The 21,221-nt window shown below is 39.0% G+C and overlaps 1 protein-coding gene and 1 long non-coding RNA gene across 3 annotated transcripts in view; one reads left to right on the top strand and one right to left on the bottom strand.

Annotated features, from left to right (window-relative positions):
* sdk2a (sidekick cell adhesion molecule 2a) overlaps positions 1 to 21,221 on the top strand; it is a 469,329-nt gene that overhangs the window by 11,300 nt on the left and 436,808 nt on the right. The window lies entirely within an intron of this gene.
* Positions 7,973 to 11,203, bottom strand: LOC133541486 (uncharacterized). Its single transcript, XR_009803896.1, has 3 exons — positions 11,168 to 11,203; positions 8,162 to 8,218; positions 7,973 to 8,035 (listed from the first exon to the last, which is right to left on the bottom strand). It is a non-coding gene; the product is annotated as an uncharacterized LOC133541486 (long non-coding RNA).

Raw genomic sequence — 21,221 nt, 5'->3', positions numbered from 1 at the left:
AGATTTACATTTTTATATATGTAATGTATGTATATATATATATATATTTTATATATAAGTGTGTGTATGTGTGCGTATTTATGTATGTATGAATGTTTAAGTGTGTGTGTGTGTGTGTGTGTGTCTTTATGTGTGTAAGATTTATATTTTTATATATGTAATGTATGTATATATATATATATATATATATATATATATATATATATATATATATATATATATTAAATATAAGTGTGTGTGTGTGTATGTGTGCATACATATATATATATACATACATACATACATACATATATATATGTATATGTATGTATATGTATGTATATGTATATATATATATATGTATGTATATATATATATATATGTATGTATGAATGTTTAAGTGTGTGTGTGTCTTTGTGTGTGTAAGATTTACATTTTTATATATGTATTGTTTGTATATATATGTATATTTTATATATAAGTGTGTGTGTATGTGTGCGTATTTATATGTATGTATGTATGTATGTATGAATGTTTAAGTGTGTGTGTGTCTTTGTGTGTGTAAGATTTACATTTTTATATATGTATTGTATGTATGTATATATATTTTATATATAAGTGTGTGTATGTGTGCATATATATATATATATATATATATATATATATATATATATATATATATATATATATATATTATGGGTGTGGGAAAAAATCGATTCGAATACGTTGTGCGATTCAGAATTGATTCTCATTTTAAAAAAATCGATTTTAATTTTTTTTATTATTTAAAAAAAAAAAAATTATAATCAATCCAGCAAAACAATACACAGCCATACCATAACAATGCAATCCAATTCCAAAACCAAACCTGACCCAGCAACACTCAGAACTGCAATAAACAGAACAATTGAGAGGAGACACAAACACGACACAGAACAAACCAAAAGTAGTGAAACAAAAATGAATATTATCAACAACAGTATCAATATTAGTAATAATTTCAGCATAGCAGTGATTAAAAATCCCTCATTGACATTATCATTAGACATTTATAAAAATTAAAAAAAAGTGTCACAGTGGCTTACACTTGCATCACATCTCATAAGCTTGACAACACACTGTGTCCAATGTTGTCACAAAGATATAATAAGTTATATTTTTGGTTCGTTTAATAGTTAAAACAAATTTACATTTTTGCAATCAGCTGATAAAACATTGTCCTTTACAATTATAAAAGCTTTTTACAAAAAATCTACTACTCTGCCAGCATGTCAGCAGACTGGGGTAGATCCTGCTGAAATCCTATGTATTGAATGAATACAGAATCGTTTTGAATCGGAAAAATATCGTTTTTGAATCGAGAATCGCGTTGAATCGAAAAAAATCGATATATTAGCGAATCGTCACCCCAAGAATTGATATTGAATCTAATTGTTGGACACCCAAAGATTCGCAGCCCTGATATACCTGTATATATATATATATGTGTGTGTGTATGTTATATGTATATGTGTATGTATATATATGTATATACACATATATGTGTGTGTGTGTATATATATATATATATATATATATATGTATACACGTGTGTATATATACATATATATCCATCCATCCATCCATTTCCTACCGCTTATTCCCTTGTGTGTGTGTATTTATTTTTTTAACTTAATTTCACAATATTTCCATATTTTCATGTAATTCAGTCAATATTTAAATAAAAAAAATATCACCTTACTCAAATTCATACCTTTTCATCTTCATGATTTTTGATTATTTTTTTTAATTACAAGATGGCAAAATCTGCATACAAAGCATCATGAGTCGCCAGTATGCAGTAGCTTTATTTACTTCTGCATGCGCTCTAAAATGTTGGCTTCACTTACTGTTTACAATGAAATCATCAGCTGTCTTAACAGCGTTTGCTTCTTTCCAAGATGACAAACTTGGTTTTGTTGTTAAATATAACTCTTCATAAAAGCGTAGGTGGTCAGAGAGAGTTACGTTTTCTTTGCCACGTTGTCATGCACAACGCATTTCACCCCATGGTGACGCCAAGGTTAAATTGGATTGAGTTGAAATTACTTTCTTCACACAGCTCAATGTGCTCTACAAAACAAACACTGTAACAATGAATCTATTCAGCACCTTCAAGGAATCAGACATACACATGCCTGTAAAATTTCAGCCAACATGGGTTGAATGAATTTGCTTATTGGAACTAACTAACCACAAGTCATTGACCGTTTTTTTCAGATATTCATATGTACCTTGTTTTTCGGACTATAAGGCGCACTTAAAATCCTTTCATTTTCTCAAAAATCAACAGTGCACCTTATGACCCGATGCACATAGTGTACGGAATAATTCTGGTTGTGCTTACCGGCCTCAAAGCTATTTTATTTGGTACATGGTAAAATGATAAGCGTGACCAGTAGATGGCAGTCACACTTAAGAGATCTGTGTAGACCGCAATATAATGGCAGTCACATATACGAGATATGTGTAGACTTAATGGTGTGTGTATAGGGTAAGATACATTATCTGGCGTTTTGTTTCCCAATATTACGCAAAAGAAAATCTAGTACCTGCTGATCTGTATTTGGGATCTGCAGAAGTCCTGAAAATGTGCGCGCTTCTGCCTTTGTAGTCCGTGATGACCCCGTAGTCGATAAACTTCTTCTTTTTCTCAATCTTCTTCTTATGGGACATTCATCCTCCGCTGTTGCCATTTCTTATATAAAGTAGTGTAAAGTTCTTACTTATATCTGGCAGTAAACCCGCCATGAAAGCGCTAAAACAAACCGGTGTAGTGAGTTTACATTATTCTCCCAAGGAACTTTAGTCATTAGAGTTCCGGTCGGACCTTTTTTCACGGGACAAGTTTCCGGTGTTGTTTTTTCCAGATGAGGAGATGCTGCTCCGTTATTGATTGAAGTAAAGTCTGAATGTCATTAAAACAGTTACCTCCATCTTTTGACACTTCCTCCACTCCCGTCCTTGCACGCTACACCGCTACAACAATAATGACGGGGTAAAGACGCTGCCGAAGGTGATACACGTCAATCAATCAATCAATCAATGTTCATTTATATAGCCCTAAATCACAAATGTCTCAAAGGACTGTACGAACCACTACGACTACGACATCCTCGGAAGAACCCACATAAAGGCAAGGAGAACTCACACCCAGTGGGACGCCAGTGACAATGATGACTATGAGAACCTTAGAGAGGACCTCAAATGTGGGCAACCCCCCCCCCCCCTCCCCCCACCCATGTCTGGCGGGTCTAACATGACACTGTGAAAGTTCAATTCATAGTGGCTCCAACACAGCCGCGAGAGTTCAGTTCAAAGCGGATCCAAGACAGGAGCGAGAGTCCCGTCCACAGGAAACCATCCCAAGCGGAGTCGGATCAGCATCGTAGAGATGTCCCCAACCGATACACAGGCGAGCGGTCCATCCTGGGTCCCGACCCTGGACAGCCAGTACACGTGAATAAGACCGCCCACAAAACGGCGCATCCAGAAGCGACTGTCAGAAAGCGCCTTGTAAAACATAATCTATGCAACAATTTGACTAAAGAACCACCGTTACATGTTATGTAGACCACAAGGAAGTGTTTTCCATTTAGAAAAAAAATAATAATAATATGATTGTGACAGTCTCATGCTGTGCGGGTTCCCTGGACCATCAAGGAAGGACATGATCGAGCAGTTTTGACTCTTGTTTATTTTTCAACAACAAGCTTGACTTTAGACTTTAGTCATTAGAGTTTCCGTCGGACATATTTTCACGGGACACATTTCCGAGGTTGTTTCCGGATGAGGAGATGTGGCTCCATTATTGATTGAAGTAAAGTCTGAATGTCATTAAAACAGTTCGCGCCATCTTTTGACACTTCTTCCACCCCGGTCCTTGCACGCTACACCGCTACAACAAAGATGACGGGGAGAAGACGCTGCCGAAGGTGATACACGTGATTAAGACCGCCCACAAAACGGCCCATCCGGGAGCGACTGTCAGAAAGCGTCTTGTAAAACATAATCTATGCAACAATTTGACTAAAGAACCACCGGTACATGTTATGTAGACCACAAGGAAGTGTTTTCCATTTAGAAAAAAAATAATAATAATATGACTGTGACAGTCTCATGCCGTGCTGGTTCCCTGGACCATCAAGGAAGGACATGATCGAGCAGGTTTGACTCTTGTTTATTTTTCAATAACAAGCTTGAATTTAGACTTTAGTCATTAGAGTTTCGGTCGGACATATTTTCACGGGACACATTTCCGAGGTTGTTTCCGGATGAGGAGATGTGGCTCCATTATTGATTGAAGTAAAGTCTGAATGTCATTAAAACAGTTTGCGCCATCTTTTGACACTTCTTCCACCCCCGTCCTTGCACGCTACACGCTACAACAAAGATGACGGGGAGAAGACGCTGCCGAAGGTGATACACGTGATTAAGACCGCCCACAAAACGGCCCATCCGGAAGCGACTGTCAGAAAGCGTCTTGTAAAACATAATCTATGCAACAATTTGACTAAAGAACCACCGGTACATGTTATATAGACCACAAGGAAGTGTTTTCTATCCATCCATCCATTTTCTACCGCTCATTCCCTTTTGGGGTCGCGGGGGGCGCTGGCGCCTATCTCAGCTACAATCGGGCGGAAGGCGGGGTACACCCTGGACAAGTCGCCACCTCATCGCAGGGCCAACACAGACAGACAACATTCACACTCACATTCACACACTAGGGCCAATTTAGTGTTGCCAATCAACCTATCCCCAGGTGCATGTCTTTGGAAGTGGGAGGAAGCCGGAGTACCCGGAGGGAACCCACGCATTCATGGGGAGAACATGCAAACTCCACACAGAAAGATCCCAAGCCTGGAATTGAACCCAGGACTGCAGGACCTTCGTATTGTGAGGCAGACGCACTAACCCCTCTGCCACCATGAAGCCGAAGTGTTTTCCATTTAGAAAAAAAAATATATATATATATGACTGTGACAGTCTCATGCTGTGCGGGTTCCCTGGACCATCAAGGAAGGACATGATCGAGCAGTTTTGACTCTTGTTTATTTTTCAATAACAAGCTCGTCTGCGGTCAGGACGCTTTTCAGCTCCTTCTCCACTGCTCGCTCTTCGGTTGCTTTTCAGCATCCGTCGTCGTCGTCCTCGTCTGATCTTTGTTGCTTTCGCTCCTTTGTCGCTGCTGCGGGCTCTCCTCCTCCTTCTCTTCTCCTTCTCCCCTTTTATACAGTGTGAGGAGAAATGTTAATTATGTACCGGTGCGTGATCCCCGCACCTACACTTCACTGCGGCGTCGCTTCCGGCACGCCCCGCCTCTACGCTCGGCCGCATTCTCCGCTTCCTCGCCGCCATCTTGGGCCAGGCTACAGCGTGTCCTGCCCCGCTGCTCGTTCGCCGGCTCCGCCGCCCCCCATTGACTCCTTTAATGTGTCCTACAATCTGGTGCGTCTTATATATGAAAAAAGGTAAAATATAGACCATTCATCGGCGGTGCGCCTTATAATCCGGTGCGCCCTATGGTCCGTAAAAAACTATATATAAATATCTGTATCCCAAAAATGCTTGCTTGTCTTGTACACCGAAAATGCTGACAGTAAGCAAAGCGTATGACATTTTTAGACTGTTGTAGATTTTGGAGCTTGTTTTAATGCCAACATGCATTGCGTCATCAGGGTATAACGATGTTGTGTTGTCTTCTTACCAGTCCTCGCCTCGGGGTTCATTGACTACAATGCAGGCACTGGGACGCCTCATGTCGGTATTGTTGTCGGCTCCTGAAGTTGAGCCCCTTTAGAATGGTGTGAGGTTTTGCATACCCCCCCCACCCAAAACCCTTCGCCACGTGGCGAGTACGCGTGCGTGCATGTCCGGCGGCTCTTACATTCCTGCGTCCATTGAGCTTTAATCTAGATCGCACATTGATATCCTTCCAAAGCGGCTGCTGCTACAATTTTGTGGACGCGCATTATTATGCAGCATGACAGCTGTCAGCCATTTCCAAATCTGTAAATCTTGTGGTAATCCACCATGCTTACACACACAGAAAAAAAAAAACATTTGTTTAAAATTCTCCCAATCCCGGTGTGATTAAAACTGCCTCCTCTAACGCAGGCAGCAGATCATAATTCTTGCACACGGCCTGCCTTGCAAACACACCCACAGACAGATAGAAAAATCAATGGGCACAACATTATACAGCTCCATCAAGAGAAATATAATACAGTTTTAATAGAATCAAAGGCATCCCCTAGTTCCAACAAAGACTTACGACAAACAAGCCCCCGCACACACATTCAATCACCAGTATTAGAGCACACTTGCATGCCACAAATAGACGTTCGGATTTCAGGCACGATAATAAAACCCTAAAGGTGATGAAATCATTTTTTTTTTTTTTTTGAACCCTATTTTTAAACTCTCGTGTGGCTTAAGCTGCAACTTCTGAGAGATGATGACATTTTACAGTATGTGTGGGTGACGGAATTTTCCGAAGGAAACTCTGTTAAAGTCAGAGTCGGAGCCGCTTAGCACAGAGGTTGGCTCCCTGCCTTGCCGAGACACTTTTGAGATAAGTTTGCATTTTTTCGGGGGTTTGGTTCAAACAAAACTCTCATGTGTTTGCTCTGCTAGTACAAATTCATTTCATTCAATTTCATTCATTTGTTTATTTTGAGCCGATGCAGTGTTTACAGTATTTATGTAGTGAGTCTTATTCTGCGTTGTGTAGTTTTTTAAGTAGGAGACTCCACCATTCCGTCATTTCATCATTTATTGCAGTGGTCCCCAACCTTTTTTTTTCCGCGGACCGGTCAACGCTAAATAATTTGTCCCGAAGCCCGGAGGGGGGGGGGGGGGGGCCGTTTTTTTTTTTTTTTCGTTTTTTCTTCTTTGTCATGAAAAAGGGACGTTTTTGTCATGAAAAAGGGACGTTTTTGTGGTTGGTGCACTAATTGTAAGTGTATATTGTGTTTTTTTATGTTGATTTAATAAAAAAATATATATTTTATTTATTTATTTATTTTTTTTAATACAAAATTCTTCTGCGGCCCGGTGGTTGGGGACCACTGATTTATTGGCGGAGTGATACCTCATCAGCAAAAGTCCGATAGAAGAGGAAGTAAACAACATTCATTCAATCAAAAATAATAATTTGAATTACATTAACAAAAACGTTTTATCAAAAAAAATTATAATAATACACAAATCCACATACCTTTGTTGGAAACATGAAACACATATACAGGTCTCTACTTTTCTGGCGGATTGATACCTCATCAGCAAAAGTCTGATAGAAGAGGAAGTAAACAACATTCATTCATACAAAAATAATAATTTAAATTACATTAACAAAAATGTTTTATCAAAAAAAAAATAATAATAATAATACACAAATCCACATACCTTTGTTGGAAACATGAAACACATACACAGGTCTCTACTTTTCTGGCGGAGTGATACCTCATCAGCAAAAGTCCGATAGAAGAGGAAGTAAACAACATTCATTCATACAAAAATGATCATTTAAATTACATTAACAAAAACGTTTTTATCAAAAAAAATAATAATAGACAAATCCACATACCTTTGTTGGAAACATGAAACACATACACAGGTCTCTACTTTTCTGGCGGAGTGATACCTCATCAGCAAAAGTCCGATAGAAGAGGAAGTAAACAACATTCATTCATACAAAAATAATAATTTAAATTACATTAACAAAAACGTTTTATCAAAAAAAATAATAATAATAATACACAAATCCACATACCTTTGTTGGAAACATGAAACACATACACAGGGCTCTACTTTTCTGGCGGAGTGATACCTCATCAGCAAAAGTCCGATAAAAGAGGAAGTAAACAACATTCATTCATACAAAAAAAATAATTTAGATTACATTAACAAAAACGTTTTATCAAAAAAAAAAAAAAAAATACACAAATCCACATATCTTTGTTGGAAACATGAAACACATACACAGGTCTCTACTTTTCTGGCGGAGTGATACCTCATCAGCAAAAGTCCGATAGAAGAGGAAGTAAACAACATTCATTCGTACAAAAATAATAATTTAAATTACATTAACAAAAACGTTTTATCAAAAAAAATTATAAAAATACACAAATCCACATACCTTTGTTGGAAACATGAAACACATACACAGGTCTCTACTTTTCTGGCGGAGTGATACCTCATCAGCAAAAGTCCGATAGAAGAGGAAGTAAACAACATTCATTCACACAAAAATAATAATTTAAATTACAGTAACAAAAACGTTTTATGAAAAAAAATAATAAAATAATAATACACAAATCCACATACCTTTGTTGGAAACATGAAGCACATACACAGGTCTCTACTTTATTGGCGGAGTGATACCTCATCAGCAAAAGTCCGATAGAAGAGGAAGTAAACAACATTCATTCATACAAAAATAATAATTTCAATTACATTAACAAAAACGTTTTTATCCAAAAAAATAATAATAATACACAAATCCACATACCTTTTTTGGATACATGAAACACATACACAGGTCTCTACTTTTTCTGGCGGAGTGATACCTCATCAGCAAAAGTCCGATAGAAGAGGAAGTAAACAACATTCATTCATACAAAAATAATAATTTAAATTACATTAACAAAAACGTTTTATCAAAAAAAATAATAATAATAATACACAAATCCACATACCTTTGTTGGAAACATGAAACACATACACAGGTCTCTACTTTTCTGGCGGAGTGATACCTCATCAGCAAAAGTCCGATAGAAGAGGAAGTAAACAACATTCATTCATACAAAAATAATAATTTAAATTACATTAACAAAAACGTCTATCAAAAAAAAAAAAAAGATAATACACAAATCCACATACCTTTGTTGGAAACATGAAACACATACACAGGTCTCTACTTTTCTGGCGGAGTGATACCTCATCAGCAAAAGTCCGATAGAAGAGGAAGTAAACAACATTCATTCACACAAAAATAATAATTTAAATTACAGTAACAAAAACGTTTTGTCAAAAAAAATAAAAATAATACACAAATCCACATACCTTTGTTGGAAACATGAAACACATACACAGGTCTCTACTTTTCTGGCGTAGTGATACCTCATCAGCAAAAGTCCGATAGAAGAGGAAGTAAACAACATTCGTTCACACAAAAATAATAATTTAAATTACAGTAACAAAAACGTTTTATCAAAAAAAGACAACATAATAATAATACACAAATCCACACACCTTTGTTGGAAACATGAAACACATACACGGGTCTCTACTTTTCTGGCGGAGTGATACCTCATCAGCAAAAGTCTGATAAAAGAGGAAGTAAACAACATTCATTCATACAAAAATAATTATTTAAATTACATTAACAAAAACGTTTTTATCAAAAAAAATAATAATAATACACAAATCCACATACCTTTGTTGGAAACATGAAACACATACACAGGTCTCTACTTTTCTGGCGGAGTGATACCTCATCAGCAAAAGTCCGATAGAAGAGGAAGTAAACAACATTCATTCATACAAAAATAATAATTTAAATTACATTAACAAAAACGTCTATCAAAAAAAAAAAAAAGATAATACACAAATCCACATACCTTTGTTGGAAACATGAAACACATACACAGGTCTCTACTTTTCTGGCGGAGTGATACCTCATCAGCAAAAGTCCGATAGAAGAGGAAGTAAACAACATTCATTCACACAAAAATAATAATTTAAATTACAGTAACAAAAACGTTTTGTCAAAAAAAATAAAAATAATACACAAATCCACATACCTTTGTTGGAAACATGAAACACATACACAGGTCTCTACTTTTCTGGCGTAGTGATACCTCATCAGCAAAAGTCCGATAGAAGAGGAAGTAAACAACATTCGTTCACACAAAAATAATAATTTAAATTACAGTAACAAAAACGTTTTATCAAAAAAAAACAACATAATAACAATACACAAATCCACACACCTTTGTTGGAAACATGAAACACATACACAGGTCTCTACTTTTCTGGCGGAGTGATACCTCATCAGCAAAAGTCTGATAAAAGAGGAAGTAAACAACATTCATTCATACAAAAATAATTATTTAAATTACATTAACAAAAACGTTTTTATCAAAAAAAATAATAATAATACACAAATCCACATACCTTTGTTGGAAACATGAAACACATACACAGGTCTCTACTTTTCTGGCGGAGTGATACCTCATCAGCAAAAGTCCGATAGAAGAGGAAGTAAACAACATTCATTCATACAAAAATAATAATTTAAATTACATTAACAAAAACGTCTATCAAAAAAAAAAAAAGATAATACACAAATCCACATACCTTTGTTGGAAACATGAAACACATACACAGGTCTCTACTTTTCTGGCGGAGTGATACCTCATCAGCAAAAGTCCGATAGAAGAGGAAGTAAACAACATTCATTCACACAAAAATAATAATTTAAATTACAGTAACAAAAACGTTTTGTCAAAAAAAATAAAAATAATACACAAATCCACATACCTTTGTTGGAAACATGAAACACATACACAGGTCTCTACTTTTCTGGCGTAGTGATACCTCATCAGCAAAAGTCCGATAGAAGAGGAACTAAACAACATTCGTTCACACAAAAATAATAATTTAAATTACAGTAACAAAAACGTTTTATCAAAAAAAAAAAACATAATAATAATACACAAATCCACACACCTTTGTTGGAAACATGAAACACATACACAGGTCTCTACTTTTCTGGCGGAGTGATACCTCATCAGCAAAAGTCTGATAAAAGAGGAAGTAAACAACATTCATTCATACAAAAATAATTATTTAAATTACATTAACAAAAACGTTTTTATCAAAAAAAATAATAATAATACACAAATCCACATACCTTTGTTGGAAACATGAAACACATACACAGGTCTCTACTTTTCTGGCGGAGTGATACCTGCGTAAATACCATGTGTAATTATGACCAAACATTTCAAACATTCGACGCTCTAATCCTTACTTAACAAAATTGTGCATAAAAAAATACTTAAAACAACACATCACTTATACCTACAACATTAATGTTTTAACGTTTAAAGTATTAGTAAAGTTTAGAAATAATATTTACACAAGAAACACAGAGCAATGAAGAACTATTGCCTCATCAGCAAAAGTCCGATAGCAGAGGAAGTAAATATCCGAAAAAAAACGCAGACTCACTTCCTGCACCGGACATCCGGTTCTTCAAAATAAAACCAATACTTCAAAATAAAACATAACACCCTGTCTCGTTCATAATATAGCGCAACAACATCACACTATTACATTTACAACACAAGCACAATGTCCAGATTTACACCTCGTTCTTATATCAAATACACAAAAATTTACATTATTTTGATACTGATGAGCAACTTTTAAATTCCTACTCCATGGTCGGTGTGACAGGTTTACAGCCGTCATCGTGCGGGTTGCATGGACCATCGATACAGGTTTGACCCTCGTTTATTAATTCAATAAACATACTTATGTCCCAGTGGGTCGCGCCGATTTCCAGGGCGAGCTCCTTTTCTGCTCATCTCTGCGTCTTCCTCGCGGGCTCATCTCTCGTCTGGTCGCTGTCATCGTCGTTTGCCGTGAATTCTCCTCCGTCTTCTGCCACGATCGCTCCTCCTTCTCCCCTTTTAAACTGCAGGAGATCATGCAGGGATTGAGGGCAGGTGTGAGGTTTACGCACCTGACTCTGATGGCTGCAGCGTCGCTCCAAGCGTGCCCCGCCTCTCCGCTCCGCTGCATACCCCGCCTCCTGGCCTCCATCTTGGGTAGGACCGCTACCCCTCTGTGGGCCCTTCGGCTCCGCCTCTCCACAGTCGGTTATTTGTATCCTCCCACCAAGTCCAGCGTAAGTGAGGCGGATGTGTGGTTTATCAACACGTGTGAATATCATTGAAATCCATGAAAAATATCCATTTGAAAAAGTTGTATCAAACTATGCTGCAAAAGTTAGTGTGCCGTCGTGGCGATGTGGTTTGTGTATGTGTGTGTGTGTGTGTGTATGCACGCTACAACAGCTTCTTTTTCCTGGCGAGATGTGATCTTATTTGCCAACTTTGAGACCTCCGATTTCGGGAGGTGCGTGGTTGGGGGCGTGGTTAAGAGGGGAAGAGTATATTTACGGCAACAATTCACCAAGTCAAGTATTTCATATATATATATATATATATATATATATATATACATATATGAAATAGTCGACTTTCAGTGAATTTTACATATATATATATATATATATATATATATATATGTATGTATGTATACATTTAATAAATACTTGAATTTCAGTGTTCATTTATTTACACATATACACACACATAACACTAGTCTACTCATTGTTGAGTTAAGGGTTGAATTGTCCATCTTTGGTTCTATTCTCTGTCACTATTTTTCTAACCATATGCATGTACAGTAGATGGCAGTATTTTCCTGTTTAATAAGCGTGTCACAACATTGCTATTTACGGCAGACGAAAACGTGACTGCTGTTGTTGTGTGTTGTTACCGTGCAGGGAGGACGTTAATGAAACTGCCTAACAATAAACCCACATAAGAAACCAAGAGCTCGCCCTCGATCATTCTACAGTTATAACGTCATTGGGCAGACAGGCTGTTTATATTGTGGGAAAGCGGACGTGAAAACAGGCTGTCCTCACTCAAGTCCGCATGGAGCTGGAGGGGGCGTGGCCTCCAGCTCCGACTGAATTTCGGGAGATTTTCAGGAGAAAATTTTTCTCGGGAGGTTTTAGGGAGAGGTGCTGAATTTCGGGAGACACCCGGAAAATATGGGAGGGTTGTCAAGTATGGATGTGATTGATAATCCATGGATTAAACTTTGTTTCTTTTGTTATTATAACCACCCCAATGTTATTTGGGATAGTTAGTGTGCCGTCGGGGCGATACGGTGTGTGTGTGTGTGTGTGTGTGTGTGTGTGTGTGTGTGTGTGTGTGTGTGTGTGTGTGTGTGTGTGTGTGTGTGTGTGTGTGTATGCACGCTACAACAACTTCTTCTTCCTGGCGAGATGTGAATGATAATCGATTGACTAAACTTTGTTTCACTTGTTATTATAACCACCTCAATGTTATTTGGGATAGTTAGTGTGCCGTCGGGGCGATGCGGTGTGTGTGTGTGTGTGTGTGTGTGTGTGTGTGTGTGTGTGTGTGTGAAAGGTCATCGCTCCGACAGCGAACAATTAAAAGGCGTCTCAATCGCCAAATTCACCCTTTTAGAGTTCGGAAATCGGTTAAAAAAACATCTGGTCTTTTTTCTGCAACATCAAGGTATATATAGACGCTTACACACAGGTGCTGTTCATATTATTAGAATATCATGAAAAAGTGTATTTATTTCAGTAATTAGATTCAGAATGTGGAACTTAAATATTATATCAATTCATTACACACATAGTGATATATTTGAAATGTTTATTTCTTAAAATTTTGATGATTAGTACTGACAATTACTGAAAATCCCAAATTCAGTATCTCAGAAAATTAAAATATTAGTTACGACTAGAACCAAAAAATATTTTTTTGAAATGTGGGCCAACTGAAAAGTATGAACATGGAAAGTTTCAGCAATACTTAGTTGCAGCTCCTTTTGCCTGAATTGCTGCAGCAAAACGGCGTGGTATAAAGTCGACCAGTCTGTTGCACTCCTCAGGTGTTATGAGAGCCCAGGTTGCTTTAATAGTGGCCTTCAGCTCTTCAGCATTGTTGGGTCTGGCATCTCCCATCTTCCGCTTCACAATACCCCATAGGTTTTCTACGGGGTTAAGGTCGGGTGAGTTTGCAGGCCAATCAAGAACAGGGATACCATGGTCCTTAAACCAGGTACTGGTAGATTTGGCTCTGTGTGCAGGTGCCAAGTCATGTCGGAAAATGAAATCTTCACCTCCATAAAATTGGTCTACGGCAGGCAGCATAAAGTGTTCTAAAACTTCCTGGTAGACTGCTGCATTGACCCTAGACCTCAGGAAACACAGTGGACCAACACCAGCAGATGACATGGCACCCCAGACCATTACCCATTGTGGAAATTTGACACTGGACTTCAGGCAACGTGGATTCTGTGCCTCTCCTGTCTTCCTCCAGACTCTGGGACCTTGATTTCCAAAGGAGATACAAAATGTACTTTCATCTGAAGACATACCTTTGGACCACTCAGCAGCAGTCCAGTCCTCTTTGTCTTGAGCCCAGGCGAGACGCTTTTGACGTTGTCTCTTAGTCAAGAGTGGCTTTACACAAGGAATGCGACAGCTGAAGCCCATATCTTGCATACATCGGTGCATGGTGGTTCTTGAAGCACTGACTCCAGCTGCAGTCCACTCTTTGTGGATCTCCCCCACATGTTTGAATCGGTTTTGTTTGGCAATCTTCTCCAGGGCGCGGTTATCCCTCTTGCTTGTACACTTTTTTTCTACCACATTTTTGTCTTCCCTTCGCCTCTCTATTAATGTGCTTGGACACAGAGCTCTGGGAACATCCAACCTCTTTGGCAATGACCTTTTGTGTCTTGCCCTCCTTCTTTAAAGTATCAATGGTCATCTTTTGGACAGTTGTCAAGTAACCAGTCTTCCCCATGATTGTGTGTCATACAGAATCAAAACGAGAGACCATTTAAAGGCTTTTCCAGGTGTTTTGAGTTAGTTAGCTAATTAGAGTGTGGCACCAGAAGTCTTCAATATCTGACCTTTTCACTATATTCAAATTTTTTGAGATGTTGAATTTAGGGTTTTCATTGGTTGTCAGCTATAATCATCTCCTTTTTGGCAAAAAAAAAACATTTGAAATGTATCAGTCTGTTTGGAATGAATGTATACGTTCTACAAGTTTGACTTTCTAAAGGGAATTCATGAAATAAATCAACTTTTTCATGATATTCTAATAATATGACCAGCACCTGTAGGTCTGGTGATAATGTTCCCCTTTAACTTTCAGCTTTAAGAGGTCTATTTACCACAAAGGCTGTGATGTGTCAGAAGGGTTTGCATGGACAAGAATGACGGCTGATGGTTGACATTAAACCATCCAAAAATATCGATCAAATCAATTCATTAAAATTGATATTGTTTCTGCTATTATGTTTCCTCGATAGTTTGTGCTCATCAAAACCTCCTTGTTCTTTTTATAGGATCTGATTGAAGCTATTTCTATTAAATAATCACATTGTTAAACGATTATGGTCGAGCCAAAATTGGATTTATTAAACGTCCCAAGGCTGATATATTCGCCGTCCTCCTGGTCATGCCCCTCTCCTCTTCCACACAGCTAGATGGACACAGCAGGTGAATGATGTACATTTTGATTTCCGATAGTTAATTCAGTGTGGCATCACGGTCCTTTGTCACTCTCATCTCAGCGGATGTTTCCAGGTGTCTCAATTGAAGCGATTAGAATGGATTTGGTAGATTCCTAGAACTGCGGGGTGTGACGTACTCTGCATCCAAACTTCTCGTGCAATATGATGTTTTACCCTTCAGGGGTTGCTAAACTTATTGCAGCTGCAGAAGCTCAAAGCAGCAAAAGTACTTAAAGGCCTACTGAAACCCACTACTACCGACCACGCAGTCTGATAGTTTATATATCAATGATGAAATATTAACATTGCAACACATGCCAATACGGCCTTTTTAGTTTACTAAATTGCAATTTTAAATTTCCCGCGGAGTTTCTGGTTGATAATGTCGTGGAATGATGACGCGTGTTTGTGACGTTATTGGTTAAGCGGACATTTTTAGCCCAGCACCACTTACGGCTAAAAGTCGTCTCTTTTCATCGCATGATTACACAGTATTCTGGACATCTGTGTTGCTGAATCCTTTGCAATTTGTTCAATTAATAATGGAGACTATAAAAAAGAATGCTGTTGGTGGAAAGAGGTGGATTGCAGCTGCCTTTAGCAACCGAAACACAGCCTGTGTTTCTTTGTTTGTTGTGAAGCTTTGGCAAAACATGTTTCTCTGCCATATGTCAACCAGCAAGTTTTTGGATGAGAAAATTGTGATATTAAGAGACTTGTGCGGAGTTAGCGTCCTCCTGCAGCTCCTCCATTGGCTTCTCTCAGGCGGTCACCGCAGCCCTCCGAGTTTCAGATATGACTTTATAATCTCACCAAAACACTATTAACACAATAAGCAGATAAGGGATTTTCCAGAATTATCCTAGTAAATGTGTCTAATAACATCTGAATTGCTCCCACTGCACTCGCCTTTTTTTTTTTTTAAGTGCTTCACTCTAACTTTCCTCATCCACAAATCTTTCATCCTCGCTCAAATTAATGGGGAAATCGTCGCTTTCTCGGTCCGAATAGCTTTTGCTGCTGGTGGCTATGATTAGAAACAATTTAAGGATGTGAGGAGCTCTACAACCCGTGACATCACACGCACATCGTCCGCTACTTCCGGTACAGGCAAGGCTTTTTTATTAGCGACCAAAATTTGCGAACTTTATCGTCGATGTTCTCTACTAAATCCTTTCAGCAAAAATATGGCAATATCGCGAAATGATCAAGTATGACACATAGAATGGACCTGCTATCCCCGTTTGAATAAGAAAATCTAATTTCAGTAGGCCTTTAAAGGAAAACTGCACTTTTTGGGGAGAGGGATTTTGCCTATTGTTTACAATCATAATGAGACATAACTTTTTTTTTTTAATGCATTCTAAAAATTAAATAAATTGAAAGCCGTTCAATTCAGCCGAAAGAGTCTCTAAAAACATCCAAACGCCTCCATTGGGGTTTCATATGCATGTACATATGTAATGTAGTAATGGGCACATACATTTACGTATTTTGGTCATTTTAACCCTTGTGTGGTGTTCGGGTCTGTGGGACCCATTTTAAATTTTTTTAAAAGAAAAATGATACAATTGATTAATTTTTCAAACTGAGACTCACTGCTAATTTTCTGTGAAGAACATATATCAGAATACATATTTAATGACCACACACTATAAACCCCCTCTACACATTTATATTACGTATAAGATGTCCGGGTCCACTGGACACGGGGCTAATAGAAGTGTGGAAATTGATGTTCTGTGGACCACACACACACACACACACACACACACACACACACACACTATGCCGAAACAGGCGAAGGACATAGTGTAGGTACACAGAACATCAGAGGGTTAAATGTGCGAGAAAATGAGAGCAGACAGTGTTGACAAACAATGTTGCAACCTTGTGTGGGAACTGCAGGTGCAGAAACACAAAAGAAAAATCTCTGTGGGATGCGGAAACTGGCAGAAACATTTTCTGTGCAACGTTCATATTGTGGTTACTCAGCCAACCGGTTTGTAAGGTAAACAAGGTAAATGTTTACCTTATCCCAATAAACATCTGTTCAGTATTTTAGCATAAAAGTGTTTGATTGTGAGGCATTAAAATCCACAAAATGCAACGTGTCCTTCAGACCCACAAACGCTGGCTAAGTAACATCAATATGAACATTACACAAGGGTTAAGCATACGCAGTGCATTCATTTAAAAAACGCATAACGACAAGCTTTTTTCGTGTCTTTTTTGCAAGTTCCAAATCCTAAATGGCTGCCATAATGTCCCAACTTGTCGGAATACCTACTCAGATGTCTTCTGTGCAGGTGAGAGGCATGATTTGTGGTCTGCAATAAACTTGCAGGCAGCAAGGAAGCGAGAAAGCAGCAGACCCCTCGATGATGTAAACCTAGGGACACGAGCTTGTGATTATGTCAACAATTGTTCTGCTTTAGCGCTTATAATGACAACATCACTAATACTTGATTAATATTCAAATCAGAAAATCTGAATGGAGTGGGCGGTTTTGAATGGTTATTTATTGGATTTTATTGGGAAAGTAGTAGGGGTGTAACGGTATTGAACAGTTTCGGTACGGGGGTTCCGGTTCGGTGCGGAGGAGTACCGAACGAGTTTCACACGAACATATGAAGTAGCCGCCTATGCTAAAGTCTTAACAAGCTGCTCCGCTCCGTTCTGCCTCTGTGTTTGTCTGTACACAGCACCCTTTCATTGTCCCGCCCACACAACCATCTGATTGGTTACATACAAAGCCAATCAGCAGTGCGTATTCAGAGCGATGTAGTCAGCGCTTTAGCATCGAGCAGATATGAGTTTAGCAGGGGAGAAACGGACTCTTCCCAAATTATACTAAACACTTCCTAGTCAACTAATTTCTAAACATCACTACGAGCCTGTTGACCTTCTAGAAACAAACTGCAACTCAGCTCGCTCGCAGTTCTGGCTTGAGGTGAAGGCTAGTTAGCTTTTAGCGTAACGTTAGCTCATTTTGCAGCGTGTGCGTGCGTGCGTGTGTGTGTGTGTGTGTTACGGACAGTGTTGATTGAGGTGTGTTGAAGCAACAAAAAAGGACATCATAATAAATGAAGAGTTTCTGTCTGTGATAGTGTATATAATAATGTAAGTGCATCATTAGGCCTACATGAACTCCATGGTGTTCAGGGATGAATAGTCTCTCCTATTGCAAAATTGTGCTATTTTTTTCAGCTATAGTTACATTGTTCATTAGTAATGTGGCAGCCTAGTTTTGAATGGCAGGGAGCCTGCTATCACATGTTGATAAAAATATAACATTTACATAATAAAAGTTAACTGCAGGCTTCCCAAATGCTGTTATAAATTAAGCATGATGAGTTGATTTGGAACTGTTTAATGTTGCACTTTTTATGTGTAGAAGAAAAGTTTAGTCATTTTATTTAATCACAGCAACAATTTGAGGCAGTTTAATGTAGATTAACGTGGGCAGAATTATTATAGTGTTCCCAATGTTAAAAGGATAAAGCCATTGTTTACAAATTCGGAAAATAAATAACCCAAAAATTTATATTTTGTGGTTTTCTTACTGTACCGAAAATGAACCGAACCGTGACCTCTAAACCGAGGTACGTACCGAACCGAAATGTTTGTGTACCGTTACACCCCTAGAAAATAGTGGAGCTCCCATTGGCTCGGCTTGATTGATTCAAAGTTTTATTAGTAGATTGCCCAGTTCAGTACATATTCCGTACTATGGACCTGTTAGCTGACTTGTATTCACCGTATTTTTCGGACTATAAGGCACACTTAAAATCTTTATTTTTTTCTCTAAACTCGACAGTGCACCTTATAACCCATCCATCCATCTTCTTCCGCTTATCCGAGGTCGGGTCGCGGGGGCAACAGCCTAAGCAGGGAAACCCCGACTTCCCTCTCCCCAGCCACTTCGTCCAACTCTTCCCGGGGGATCCCGAGGCGTTCCCAGGCCAGCCGGGAGACATAGTCTTCCCAACGTGTCCTGGGTCTTCCCCGTGGCCTCCTACCGGTTGGACGTGCCCTAAACACCTCCCTAGGGAGGCGTTCGGGTGGCCAGATGCCCGAACCACCTCATCTGGCTCCTCTCGATGTGAAGGAGCAGCAGCTTTACTTTGAGTTCCTCCCGGATGGCAGAGCTTCTCTAAGGGAGAGCCCCGCTACACGGCGGCGGAAACTCATATCGGCAGCTTGTACCCGTGATCTTATCCTTTCGGTCATGACCCAAAGCTCATGACCATAGGTGAGGATGGGAACGTAGATTGACCGGTAAATTGAGAGCTTTGCCTTCCGGCTCAGCTCCTTCTTCACCACAACGGATCGGTACAACGTCCGCATTACTGAAGACCCGCCTGTCGATCTCACGATCCACTGGTGCGCCTAATGCAAACAATAAGTTTGGTTGAGCTTACCCACCTCAAAGCTATTTTATTTGTTACATGGTGTAATGATTAGTGTGACCAGTAGATGGCAATCAAACATAAGAGACAAGAGCAGGCTGCACTGTAATGGCAATAAGAACATCTCATTTCAGTAGGCCTTTAAATTAACTAACTTGAAGAGTGTGTGTGACAATTTTTGGTACTTTAACTTTAACTTAACGTGCAGTTTGACTTTAAGCGTGGCCTCCATACGGCGATGTTGTTAATTGTACATGTTTACCATATCTCGGAAGAGCGAGCAGGTGACGTTTTGGCTTAAATGCTTGTTTTCCCCTTTCCACATGGCTGCAAAGACCAGCGAGTGGCGTGCACAGCCTCAGGTGGAACTCAGTGGCAGCTTGACTTCCAAATCAGCTCCACTTCCTCGCCTCCTTTCCCCCGCTCTCTCTCTCTCTCCCTCTCTCTTTTTTTTTGCTCCCCCCGCTGTCAAAAAGCTGTCTCCACATGTTTATTCATGTTCCCACTTTATCCACCAAGACGGAACACATCACGACTGAATTATTAAAAAAATAAACCGGTCTCAAGGCTCGTTGGCAGCAACACTGAAAATTAATGAATGAAAAACGGGGTAACCGGGAAAAAAAAAATAAAAAAAAATAAAAGAAAAAAAGAAACGGGCGCCCTGTTTAAGGGTGAGAAATGATTGCAATCTCCCTAATTGTTGACGAACAATAGGGGCTGCCGCGCTGTCAACTCTTTTTAGCTTCGGGAGGCCTTTAATTGGCTTAGTCGAGCGGCAAAACTGTGTGCATAGTTCATAATGGAAATGTAATCAAATTAACTCCGACCGCAGGGTTTTTGGCATTCACCCTTTGCCCGACAATTTGCCGTTTGCCCCCCCCAAAGGGTTATGATAATGGCCGAAGAGTGGTGTCTTGCAGCGTGTGTCCGTCATTGTGTCAAATTAAGGATGGCGGCTGATGTTGTTGCTCGCTGTGGAGGAGTTTGCTCGTGCTGCCTTGTTATTTTCTTGTCTTTTCAAAATAAAAACAACTCAATGCACGGCCATGTACGTCACATTTTTGTGACTGAACAAAATAACTTTTCTTATCTTTGTCCATGTGATGTCAGATGAAACACAAATTGAGCTGTTTGACCACAATACCCAGTTTGGAGGAGAAAAAGGTCAGGCCTTTTACCCCAGGAACACCATACCTACTGTCAAGCATGGTGGTTGTAGTATTATGCTAGGGCCTGTTTTGCTGCTATTGGAACTGGTGCTTTTACAGAGAGTAAATGGGACAATGAAAAAGGAGGATTACCTCCAAATTCATCAGGATAACCTAAAATCATCAGCCCGAAAGGTTGGGTCTCGGGCGCCGTTGGGTGTTTAACTCTCAAATCCCTTCACTGGCTTCCTGTTCCACTCAGGAT

The sequence above is a fragment of the Nerophis ophidion genome, linkage group LG23 (assembly GCF_033978795.1).
Source record: "Nerophis ophidion isolate RoL-2023_Sa linkage group LG23, RoL_Noph_v1.0, whole genome shotgun sequence".
Classification (NCBI taxonomy): domain Eukaryota; kingdom Metazoa; phylum Chordata; class Actinopteri; order Syngnathiformes; family Syngnathidae; genus Nerophis; species Nerophis ophidion.
This window is presented reverse-complemented; position numbering and strand designations above follow the sequence as displayed.